At 37.5% G+C, this 13439-nt stretch overlaps 1 long non-coding RNA gene across 1 annotated transcript; it reads right to left on the bottom strand.

Moving 5' to 3' along the window:
• Window positions 1-647: 647 nt before the first annotated feature.
• Window positions 648-13429, bottom strand: LOC146710501 (uncharacterized). The gene is made up of 2 exons (XR_014919942.1): window positions 11977-13429; window positions 648-8007 (listed from the first exon to the last, which is right to left on the bottom strand). It is a non-coding gene; the product is annotated as an uncharacterized LOC146710501 (long non-coding RNA).
• Between the last annotated feature and the right edge of the window lie 10 nt (window positions 13430-13439).

Here is a 13439-nt window from a genome sequence, read left to right as displayed (position 1 = left end):
CAATCAGTTAGCCATTCTGGGTATCGAATCTACTAGCAGCTGGTTCATTTGTGCAGCCATGCACTCATGAAGTGCAGTCAGCTTCTTCTGCAAGTAGGTGTGCATCATATCAGGGTCTAGTGCTGTCCAACTCTTCATACTGGAGACCCTTTCCTGGATGTCAGCCAGTGTGATGCTCACTGGGAGGTTGCTGTGGTCTGCTCATAGATTCACAAGCCATTGAGCATTGCTGTTATTGGTTGCATACTTCACCCATATGCTCTTCAAATATTGCTCCGGCTCCAGTCTTTTTTTTCATGCCACTGAGAGTACACCTTGGCAGGCTCATTAGAGTGCAGCTGATTTATATACCTCTTCAAGTGGCTGGCCAAGGCTGTGAGTCTTTGCTTGGCAATTGTCCCGAAACCAGCTACAGCTGCTGTCTGCTAGGCCTCATCTTTGTAGTGGACCTTTAGACTACTTTTGTTATTGGTGTTATTTGTTTTGGGTCCAAAAAACGAACATGAAAGCAGCCAGAACGCTAAAGTTCTAAAATATAGTGTCCAAAAAGCAATCTTGTATCTACACATTATGCTGTAAAATGTGACATGAAGATGTGTGCGGGAATGACAAATAATCATTAAGAAAAACAAAAAACAGGACAAATGTAAAAAATTTTGGCATTTGCTTTTAATTCTTTTATTAACTTTTTTAAATTATTTTTTTTATTGTTATTTTGTTTTTAGTATTATTCTTTTTTAAAGGATGATCTATCAATTCGGAAGGAGAGCTGCTCAGGCAAATCAGCATTCACAGCATTCACACTGTTTGACAGCAGTTTTTTTTTTCACAAATGTTGAATTTTCATAGTTTCACCTTTGTTCTTTTACATGTTTCAAAACTAGAAAAAGGTAAATAATTAACATTCCATTCAGATATATTTTATACAGTTCTTGATTCTTTTTCTCTTTCCATTGCAGTGACAACAAAATCAGATCCAAGATCAGCTTTTTAGAGTGTAACTAATTCATTCATGTAGGGAAGCCTCTCATCTTTCTGTTGCAGTCATCTTTCTTAGCTCTGCCTTTTCACTATCAACAAAAAAGCAAAAAAACAAAAAACAAAAAAACAGAAAAGTGGAACTAAAACGACCTAAAGCAGATGCAGTTCTTTAAATAGTAATAGTATTTTAGCTGCTGATGTCTCATCATGAGGACAGAAACACAGAGTTTTGTGACAGAGTCCACCCTACCAAAAGAGACACTGACTTTATTTTTTTGTACTTTCATGTTCAGAGACATCTGAATTAGGTGCATCAACCATCTAAACCACATTTGTCTTCAGATAGTGCTGCTGCCTCTGTGGCTTATAAATTACAGTATTATATTATTTGTTGGTTATAAAATTTCTTTTAAAATCTGACACAAAAAGTAAGAAAATAGGACTGCTTTCTGTCAAAGGAGGGGAGGCTTCCCTTCACCAGGTCATTCACACTATGTTAACGTCATTATTTTGATGTTTCTCATGCATGCATTTGGAATTAACCTCCAAAAATATAATACAAAAATACAGGAACAAGGGATGCAAAAAGAAAAAAAAGCTTCTTCTTTAAAGTAACTGAAGGAAGGCATCAGGAAAGAAAGAGAACAAAGAGGAGAAGACGTTTAAGATAGAGGAAAGGCAAGGCGCCTGGAATGGAGATGTTGCTGCAGAAAATATGGGTTGAAGTTTTAGACCTTAACATGCTAAAACTGACACAAAAAGTTCTCCATGCTAAGCATAAAAGCCTATTTCTTTTTTATCACTGTTTATGGTTTTAAGCTAGTGGACTTAATTATCCAAATAATATAGCCTAATGGCACTAGGACAGAGTAAGTAACCATGGTAAGTCTGTTTTTACCAGTTTATTTAAAAAAAAAAATCTAATAAAGCTAGACCAGTTAATACAGCCGGTGTACAAAAATGCTACATCAATTCTAGCTAGTCAGATCGTTTGAATATAAAATCTAATTTTGTTCCTTACAACATCCACATATAATTTCAGATCACTTTACCCAGACTTGGAGAGCTAGCCAAAATTCACTAAATATCCTGTGAGCAATCAAGCAAATAGCTTTGGAAGTGGTGATGGTGTATTGACTTTACTGACTGTCAGAACTGCCGGTGTCTTATCAGTTTGCTGGTAAGCTGTCGATCTGTTTGCAAAAAAACCTAAATCACTATTGTATCCTGATACTGTCTTTTATTAGGCCTATGAATTCATAACAAGCCTGTAAGCTACATGGTGTACACGACACCCCCAGTTCTCAGAGTGTCACAGACACCAATATTTTAATGCTTCAGAAAAGAGAAACCACCACAATGAAGATTTTGGAATGAACATGTCTTCATCTTGTCATATGATCTTTTGACTGACCAGGCCAACATAGAACCTATTTGCTTTTCCCTCAACATAGACTTTTATTTGACTTTGTACTTCTTCTCTTGCACACTTAATTCGTGATACTTTTTGAACTAGCCAAAGGGTGCTTTCAAGTAACCTAATCCTCCAAAACTGATAAGGGTGATATTTCTTTGTCTATTTGTTATAACACTTTTCTACTTTTTAGAAACATGTCAGCAACCTCGTTAATTCTCATTTCCATGCAAGACTGGATGTCAGACTGGCTACACTCATGAACCATACTGAAATGAAGAGAATTTAGAATCTAAAGCTATCCATGTTTTCTCAGTGTTGGCACTCGTAATCTGAATTCAGATCATGAAAGTCATGTATATCGGTTAGATTTGGTGAGACAAGCAAAAGGAGTTTCACCACAGTGTTGCAAAAAGAAAAGTTTATCTAGTCCAGACCTAAACTGTCTTAATAATCCTGCTAGCTCAGCCTAAAATGTGAAAAATATTTATGTAAACTTCTGCTCTACATGGGTTAAACTTTTGCACACAGGACCTTTTACCACACCTGAGCCCTGTCACACCACTCACTTTCTAATTTTGTGTTCTTCTAGGATGGGGCCAAATGTACACTACACATTGAAATTTTAACCCATGTCTCAGCCCTGCTGGATTAACTAACCAAAAACCTGACTTAGCTAACTACTTAAAATACTTGTATAGGCTACAAAATTCATTATGGTTTGGGTTTAAAGCAAAAGTAGCACTATTGGCTAGTTAGTGGTCCATCTGGGCACAGGGACATTGTCTAGTTCAGTCTGCAAAGCATTCCTGTCGTACATGTTTTATACACAAACACCTTAACACCTACATATGTACATAACTGGAAATCCTGAAAAATAACATAAACCAGGGAGCCCTGTTCCATTATTACTTTATCCTAAGAACTTCCTACGTGTTTCTACAATCTAACAGTCTTTACTGGCTTTTAATGCTTCATTATGTTTTTAAGTGGGTTAGTGGACAAGTGGTGGCCTGGTTGACACAACATGGCTGATGAATTATGGGAGTGGTTGGCGATGGTGATGAGGTGATGGGGTAAAGCTCACTGTGATACAGGTTTGTGTTCATGTCCCAAAACCTTCCGAAGCATTTTTTCATACGTGTGGAATGGATTAGACATCATTTTGGAAACACCGAAAAGCAAAAATTTTAAATATTCACAAACTGAAGATGTCAGAGAACCAAATATCACAACAAATTTTACTCGTCAAAGACCCATTATGCAGTTTTTGGACTTGTGTTAGTTTTGGAATAGAATCAAAACTATTCCAAGACTTCAAATAAAACATCAGATCACGTCTCCAGTGAGTACAATTGGCATAAGTTTTAAAAACTAATGGATGGATGTTTATCTTGGTGTAGCTACAATACAGTACATAAAATCCTCTTGTTCATTTTGACACGGCTGAAGCTGAAGTAATATACAGTGTTAAGCAAACAACTGATCTAAAACACTGGAACCAATTCTTCTTATCCCATGCAATATCACTAAAGTCAGAGATGCTAGCGCATTGAGTTTAGTCAGAAAAATCTACTTCAAGCCTCCAAGTTAACTTCCACAGAGCCACATGTACTCACTGAATTCCTCGGATTTAGTACTGCAGCATCCTAACATCCTGATGTTTTGACAGAATACTATATACCTGAGATACCCTGGGTTACCACCAAAATTAAGAATCACCATAAATTATGTTGAAAAAAGTAACATTTATTATAAAACATATTGTTATCATCATCCATAACCTCAGCTTCAGCTACCATGGCTGCTAAGCAATAAATGATAAATGTATTGTTTAAATGGATATATACATACATTTTTATTAATCCTAAATATCACAGCAGTATTTCCAAAGCAGAGTCTTGCTATTGATTAGCAAGGCACGGAGAGCAATAATCTAAAGATATAGTACATAAATTCAAATCTCTCAGGATAACGATCAATCTTTTTTTTCTACGTGGCCTCTAATTTTAGCTCTGTGGCTCTTATATAAGCAGACAGGTGAGTTTAGCGACTTCAGCTGAAAGTGCTTGCTTGCCTTCAAATAAACAGATTTTTTCAAATGTTTCATTTTTGACATTTTTCATAGGAAACATGTTTTTCATTATGTTTTGATTTGACGTTTGGTGTCCTACTGTATGTCTGCCATAGAATAAAAAATCTACTCACAGAATTTGAGGCCTCAGGCATCGCCATGTAAAAGCCCACTCCTACCCCTCCATCTACCCCAGTCAGAATGCAGTCAGACACTTTAAAGAAAATAAGAAGGTGAACATGGTCGTCTTTTTCTTCTGTTAAAGTTTTGGGCCTCTCACTGATATTTTTTAACTTTATTTATTGTCTCTTTTTTAGTTGTTTTTAGTTCTGTTTTGTCTCTTGAGGTGATTTTTAATCTCTTTACAGTTATTATGAGCCTCCAACTGTCATTGTAGTCATTATCATCATCACTGTAGACTCTCTGGATCTATTTGTGGGTAAGGGGTGTTCTATTTGTCTTTTTAGTTATTAAAATCTCTCTTTAGTTGTTTTGTACGGCTTTGTAGTTGCCTTTTTTGTCATTTCTTTGACGTTCATGAAATAAGAGATTCTAATAATAATGTAATGCAGCTCAGGAGGTGGAGCAGGTCATCGACTAATCGGGAGATTCAAACCCTGGCTGCTCTAGCCTGCATTTCAGATATACTTGGGTGAGATGATAACCTCAACTTGCTCTTCACTGCATCGATCAGAGTGTGAATGTGAGTGAATGTTAGATTAAAACACTTGGGCATGGGAAAAATACCTTCTGTTATCAGGTGAATGAGGCATGCTGTATAAAGCGCTCTGAGTGCTCGAATAGAAAAGCGCTATACGTATGAACCAGTCCATTTACCCAGCATCATGAGCAAAAATCAATGTATAATAGAGACAACACAGAGCAATTCATATGAATGAAACAGTATAAAAATGAGAGGCACAATTAAAATCCAGATAATTTAACAAACATATTTCTTATAATAATCTTTTTTCTATCTGTCAGAGGAGCATGTCTTACACTTGTGCATACTCTGCTCCTACAGTGTTTCAGCAGACTTTGTTTGACTCAAATAGTGTATTTTGGCACAATTCTCTTTAAATATTTCAAACAACAGTTTTCCCAACCTCTTTTTACTTATTAACTTGTAGCCTAATTTTTCAGCTGGTACACTATTTGCTATGACAGCCTACTAAAGATATCATAAATGGACTCATCAGGCGAGGTCATTAGTAGCCAGCACCTTTGCAGGCTGTTTTTTTCCAAAACTATGGAAACTCCAGGTATAAGTTTTATGAAATGGGCTCATGGATAAGAGTAATATAAATGTAGTGATTACATATTTCATTCAGCCAACAAATATTCAAATATGCAACTTGAGAAACTCCACCAAGGTATTTCTTTTTCTTTTTGTCCCTGAACCATTGTGAAAATTAAAGAAAGAGGTTATTCCAGATCAAGACAAAAAGATACACCAAATATACCGAACAGTGATGATGGGGTTGTGTATTTCTCTTAAAGAGTCATTTGTCCAAGCTACACCATGAAATCAAACATCTGCAGATGACATCTTTCAGTGTCTGTCAGACTGTCCCCCTCATCAAGTGTGAGGCATTGTGTACCTTTTCATCTGATGAAGGCATCTGATCAGCTTGGATTACTTTGAGAGTATGTACAAACGAACAAATAAAGCAACAGTAGACCTTCTCCTGAAGTAACCTGAACCCCACACCTCTGATGGTTCTTTGGAAGGTCCTCAAGACCTTGGAAGCAATATTTAGGTCAAGGACAAAGTAACTAAAAGAACAACGTAACCTTTTCAGTTTGACTGCACAGGATAATGACATCTTTGAATGGACAACTTTCAGTCCGGAAACAGCAGTGATTGTAGAGATTAACAGCTAGGGACTCTACTAAGAGGCTTCAATAAGAAGAAGAGATAGTAATAATAAGAAAAAGGCAGAATAGCAGCCAGGTGAAAGGTTGAAGCAATAGCAGAATAAATACTTGCAAAAGTTGAAGAGGACTCCTCTTGGATTTAAGAAAGCTATATTATTGGGTGTCCTAAGACATCTTAAAGAGAACTACACAGGGTTCACCTTTTTTTTCTTAATGGTGTTTTACCATGTTAATCAAATGGATGAAATCGTTATTCCTACACACTTATCTGTACGCATTCTATTGCATATAACATAACATTATTACATTTTCACACACACACACACACAAAAACCAGTTTCTAGCCCTGTTATTCATGAGAGAAAAGAGTGACTTGCAAAAGTCATGCACATTATTCATGCTGATAAACAATGTCAGAAAAATGAATTTCTAATTTGCAATCACTGCCATTTTTTGTCCCTCAAATAGTTTGTAAAAGATGTTTGCCTGCTCAGTTTCACACCTCCAAACAGATATGGTGTGTATGGTCTCCTTTTTCTCTGGGAGGAGGGTGCTCATCCTCCTCCACCATGTTTTCTTAGCTCCTTAGCAGTAAGTAGTTAAAACGTATCTTGGATGATAGTGATGCTACCATTACACTAACAATGCTGAAAGAAAAATTAACTATGCCCCCCTCCCCCCATTAATACAGATTTCCATGCAGATTTTCTAAAGGGGAGGAGCAATAACAATGCAGAGATGCAGTTAAGGGTGGCGGGGGTACTCGGGTAAGATACCATAAAATCTCAAGAAGGAACAAGTGAGAAAGAGGGCCTATCCCATGGCTGTCATCAGTGATGCCTGAAGACAGCCATGTGACCTTATGGCCAGTTTAGTGCCTTTGAGTGTTTCTGTTCATCTCAACTAATGCATCCATCCAAGTGTCTGTAGTCTTTGGGTTACATCATCCGAACTAACATGCTGATGTCTTGCTGAATTTCAAGTCCCCAGATGTTGTCTCGATGCCTCCTGGGAGATTCAGCTAGTATAAAACATAAATGACTGTGTGATGTGCATATAAGTGTGAAAGCTGCTGTTTTTTGATATGTATGAATTGACTTCAGCTTGCTGTTTCTCAGCTGAGATTAACAGGGCAGCCTAGCAGTCGCTGGACATCGTGATAGACTCCCTCACCTTGCATAGTGCTTTGAGTGCCAAAATAATGGATGATTCCCGGGAATCAGTCGCAGTTTATGCAGTCTCTTGAAAAAAAAAGGTAAGTAAAGCAATATGACAACTAAATTACATAAAATTGTGACTAAAACACCGAAGACATCCAGAAGACACGAGGTTTCCACATACAAGACCATCGGGCAGGAAGCCCTCTGGCAGCTCAGCTGAGAGAATCTATGTAGCCATTCGCTCTGGAAATCAGTTCAGAGGATGTGAAATTGTTTGGTCTTCCAAGTTAATATGGCTTACATTTACTAACAGCCACTTTCTCCATTAGGTTGCATGTGATGATGGAACTGTGAACACCATTGTTGTTCTTCTCTTTCTCTCTATCTCCCTCCCAGTTTCTACGGTGAATCCCATCAGCAGAGACAGACGAGCAGCAGTTTACAGTTAATAGTTTTCCTCTTCTTGTAGAGGAATGGGTGAGTTTGTTAAAAACTCAGCACTGAAAGGGAAAAAGAAAAGAGAATTTTGTGAGGAGATGAAGTAAATATGTGACACCAGATCTTGGAATAGTCAGTGTGGGGCATCAAAAAGCCTAAAGGCAACAAAATGTGTTAAAGAAAACAATGAAAATGGATGAGCTTTCCTAGTCATTTCTTTCAATGTCTTTCTTATGTTTCAGATTTCATGTGGACCAAATATCATTTACTCATTCATTGTAATGATGCTAATGGCTAAGTAATGCTTTCTTTGCTTTTGGGGTATTTTGGCGACACCAGCAGTTCAAACTTATTCCTAAACCTTGAAAAATGGTATCACCATGGTTACAATAAATCCTTGATTGAATTTATATAACTGAATATACACACACAGCAACTACCAGATATAACAGTAAGTATGTAACTGGCAAACCTGGTTTTATGTTAATATGATTGTTGTTAAGAATGAAAGAATTATTGTGGGTTATTGTATTTGTCAATAACAATTAATTTAATGTATTTAAAGACAAATATCAGTGTCAGAGGAAAAACACAATGATTGCTAAAAAAAGAAAAACGGCATTTATCCTAAACTGATTGGAACAGAAGTTACAAACTAAAGTTGTGATTTTAAAATATTTTTCATTGAATTCTGCTGTACTTGCACATATAATAATCCTTTCCAGTCTTTGAGAAAATTTACAAAAATATAGGAGGGGCAGAGAATTACTGGACTAAATGACATAATTAGTTCCACTTTGACCATTTTCAAAAGTATCACGTTAACAGAATACATCGTGATATGTTTTTCTGTAAAATCTTTTACTTTTGGTGCCTAGCGCGCAGTTTTCTGATGCAGGGATTTGAGCTGATATTTATATCCATGCTTCTGTTGCTGTTTTGTTTGCTTTCCTACACCACTCCTGTTTTACGATGACTAAAACAAAGAGCAAACTGCTTCTGGGTGATTCTCCCAGACAGCCTCCTGTTGGACCTTTTTTGGGAAAAAAAAAGACCTATAATAATTATTTCTCTAATGTCTTAGTCCAGTAGATGATTACTTACATATTTCAAAAATACAATTTCCCACCTCAGGCATGATTAAGCATTCATTTCTCACTAAACTTCACTTTGACTTCAACCCTAATCCAAACAATCTGAACCATGAGTGATCATGATTTATACATTCTTGGAGAAACAATCAGGGACATTATGATAGTCTCGGGGTTGATGGGATGAGTAATATTTCAATATGATATCAGTTCAGTTACCAAAGAAATATAAGGCTCAGCAACAATGGGAAGGGGATTTATTTGGATCTTTAAGGTTCAATATGTTTTGGATTTTTCTTAAAGTTTTCTCTCTTTTTTAAGTACATGGTTGAGTTTTGCTTTTTCTTGATACATTTTGAATTTAACTCTTTTTACCCTCCAAAAATTGTCAGTTGCCTTTCCTGTGGAAAACTAAGTACACCCCATGGTTCAGCACCTTTACAACAACTTTCAAGCAGCTGTAACTTAAAGTAATTGCCTTTATCAGTCTGTCACATTGTTCTCGGGGAACTTTGAACCATGTTTCTTTATGGTGTTGCTTAAGTTTACTTAGGTTTGCAAAACCTTGATTCTTTTCCTTTTCAGCCATTCTGATGTTGGTTTGTTGCACAACCCTATTTGGGCCAGGATTTAGTTATCAGACATAAAACCTTGACTCTAAAATACTTGCTATATACAGTGGGTGGGGCAATTGTTTGATCCCCTGCTGAATGTAAAAGTTTGTTTAAAAAGAAACGGACATTCTCTAATTTCTATGGTCATTTTAATTGATTGAGACAGAATATAAATCACAAATCAAGAAAAACTGCATGACTTATATTTACTTCTTCTTTAACCTCTCCTTTGTTGCCTTGGTTGCCTTGCAACATTTCCCAAACTTAAGATGGGTCTGTACGTGTGCCTTCTTGCAAAGGAGGACCTTGTAAAATATATATCTGCTATGAAATAGGGTAAGCACTTTCCGTGGACAATCTTGTCCCTGACAGGTGGTGGAAAGGTTGGAATGAAATAATCTGATTATGTGGATAGTTATGCTTTAGTCACATAAACCGAAAGTAGGAGTATCTGTCATTTGTTTTGATTGATTGATTGATTATAATCTGTTTGCCACAACCACCAACACAACCAATTTCTGGGAGCAAGAACTCTGCCTTGACTGTAGGCGATCAAATATTTATTTCATTCAATGACATACAAATCATGCGGTGTGGTCAGTCTCCACTTTGGTCTGTGCATCACTTTATGTGATCTGTTCAGATGCAACTTTGCAAACCTAAGCCATACTTGTCTTGATGCATGCTCAATCATCCAGGTAAGGAAATCCCAAAAGGCTGATTCTGTTGACCTGAACGTAGCGTTTTCAGTGGGAGAAACGTTTGGTCACTCATCCAAGTGACTTCTTCTGTGGTCATTGATTGATGGCCTTTGATCAATGAGCTTTGATCAGTGGTTGTTGATCAATGGTCATGCCAATGTGCATATTAATGATCAAGGAACTGACCTTCTAGCCATTGTTCCTTCAGTGGTGCTGGTTTCAGTCGTTGTGTAAATGTGCTGTTTATAAGGTTGGGGAAACAGTCAGCCGAGACTGAAGAAGTCACTTGGATGAGTGACGAAATCAACTTTTTGGGCAAAGCCACACACAGCTTTTTCCTGCCAATCATTACACGCCATACTTTAACTTTTAATCTAACAGAAGCCTGTGGAGTCCGACATGTATGTCTGTATTTGCAGTTACTGTCTTTCCTTTTTGAAATGAACAAACACTTGAATGCTCCAGACCAGCAAATTGAGAACATTTTATAAAGGTGGTCACGCTGTTGACACTGAATCGGATTTGATTAGCAGCACCTGGCTGTTAATTACTACTTAAGCAGAAATCGGTGTACTTAGTTTTTCACATGACTGTATCGTATATCTCTCACTTAAGTCGCTTTTCTCCTTTTCCTTGACTCGGTGTCCCTTTTCAACCTCACACATTCGCTTGGAATTTATTTCTCCATTCTCTGTGGATCTGCATTCCTTTTTGCTCTGTATTGTTTTTGCCCCTGTGCTGCAGATTTTTTAGTGTAGTGTAGTCGCTGTGAGAGTTCCTTTAGCATTACCTATATCTATGTTAGACAATAGAGAAAGATTTGTTTATGTTTGATCTCCAGTGTTGGCTGTAAAAAGTTGTTTGTACATTACGGAAACTGAAACCTGACACATCAACGCAAGGAAATAATAGCCCAAACACACTGAAAAGCAAAGGAGAAAAAAAGATTTCATCACAAAGCTTACAGAGTCCAGCCAACATGCAAGGACACTGATACCACAGCATGAATGTCACACATTTTTCTTTCTGTGACCCACATACACACAGATATGTAACAATATGCAGAGGTCTTCGAGGGGACTATTTACACCTCTGATGGAACAAATACTTATACGACAGACAAGGAGCTGAGAGACACTGAGCTCGGAGACTGAAAGTGAAATTGAAGAGATTCAGCGCTCAAAGCAGAGGACTGCAGCCAATCAGGACTGGATTGGAATTCAGACTAAGAACTGAAAGCAGAACATCTCAGCTGATGTGTCCCGCAAAGCACAGACCAGACCTTGGCCAAATAACAGTAGTTTTGGAATTTTTAAAAATGAATCCCACTTTAACCATCAGACATGCAGTGTTTGCCTTATTTATTAATTTGGCCCAGTTTGGCCAAATGACAAACTATAAGTCACCTGCACCTGTGTGGGATAGAATAAGCCATAGTTAGTGTTCACAAACACTCTTTGACCCAGGTGTGGTGCTCACAAAGGCTATGAAAAAGAAAGATGAGAAGAACACAATATAAAAAAACAAAGAAGATAACACGATGTCACACCGAAACACAGTATGTGAGGAAGTACACAGAAGAAGCAAACAGTGCAAGAGAGCAATAGTGAGGGACACATTCTTACATGGAGAAGCGATTTGTGCTTCTTTCTTTCCTCCTCCAACACTTTCTGTGTTGCCCAAACTTTTCCTCCTCCATCTCCTCTCTTTGATGCTGCTCAGCTGACAATCCACTCAGGACACGAGTTTTCAACACATTTGTTCATCTGCATCTGTTTACAACATATCATTACCCTCTTTTTTATTCTTTTTATTGTCCATTCCTATCTTCATCCTCAGCGAAGTCCACTGTCAGGCCAATAGTTTTTGTTTTTCCAATGCGAAGGTGCTCTAATTTACACGTTTTCCTTTTTGGCTTCAGTTTTCTGGCTTGAAGAATGGATGGATGGTGTCCCATAGAAAGTGAGATACAGTTACTGGGACAGAGAAGAAAGGTGAGGAGAAATACAAGGAGAAGACAAGGGAGCACATTCGGAAAAACAAAGCAAGGACAGCAGTTTTGTAGAAGGAACCCTAAAACAGAGCACATGGTATTCACAGAAAACCTTTTTCAGTGTTTTTTTCTAGTCCTTCAGTTTGTCATATCTGAGAAAGCATGGGCGACCAGATACAGATGGGCACAGGTTAAGAGAGCTATACCTGAGTAGATGGAGGAAACACAGATCACAAACATGACACAAAGAAAAAGCCAGCGACAATTCACATGAAACACTCTTCAAGCTCTAACTTTTGAGCGTTGCTCCAGCAATAATGGTTCTCACTAGGAATTCACAAATCTTGAGACTTTTAAAACGAAGCAATCAAATAGTCTGTGGTTCATCCAGAAAAACAAAGGGCTTCTATACATTACAAGATACAATGAGCTACTTTCCTAAGACCAGTATAAATCTCCATCATTTTTAAAAATTTGTCATCTTGGCTAAATTATATTGATAGGATTCTTGCATGTGTTAGTCATGGATTGATTACGACTGACTGTAGATGTGGCCCTTTTGACCAATCACATCCATATATTTATGGATTCTATGACAGGAATGGCTTCATGGACTTTCTTTTCCTCTTTACTGGGAAAAGAAAGAAGGGACATCGGGTCACTGGGACATCAAAAGAAGGAAATTGTTTGTATGCTGCTGAAGGAAAGATGGATAATTAGGAATTGCTCTTTGTTCAGAAGGTGCAGCGAATTATTGCATTACAGAGACGTGTCTTTTGGACATATTACAGTTTACAGAACAGGAAAGGGCAGATGGAAACGACACATGACGTGAACACAAAATTAAGGTGCAAATGAATGAAAAGATGAACGGGGGAAATGAAACAATGATGGAAGAAGCTGGATTTTTTAGCATTAGTTCACAGTTACTGTTACTTTTTTGCATATATCTGATAAGTACACAGCTTTCAGAACACTCTTTGTGAACGGAGAAGCTAAAAAAAGAAGAAAAAGCTACAACTGTTAATGTTTACCTTGTAAGTCTCTCAAGAGTGATAAGAAAGCAACAGTAGAAGACGTAACCCCTCCCCATCC

The sequence above is a fragment of the Copadichromis virginalis genome, linkage group LG4 (genome assembly GCF_057382275.1).
Source record: "Copadichromis virginalis isolate Kocher_CV1m ecotype Utaka linkage group LG4, C_Virginalis_male_GT1.1, whole genome shotgun sequence".
In the NCBI taxonomy this organism is placed as follows: Eukaryota; Metazoa; Chordata; class Actinopteri; order Cichliformes; family Cichlidae; genus Copadichromis; species Copadichromis virginalis.
This window is presented reverse-complemented; position numbering and strand designations above follow the sequence as displayed.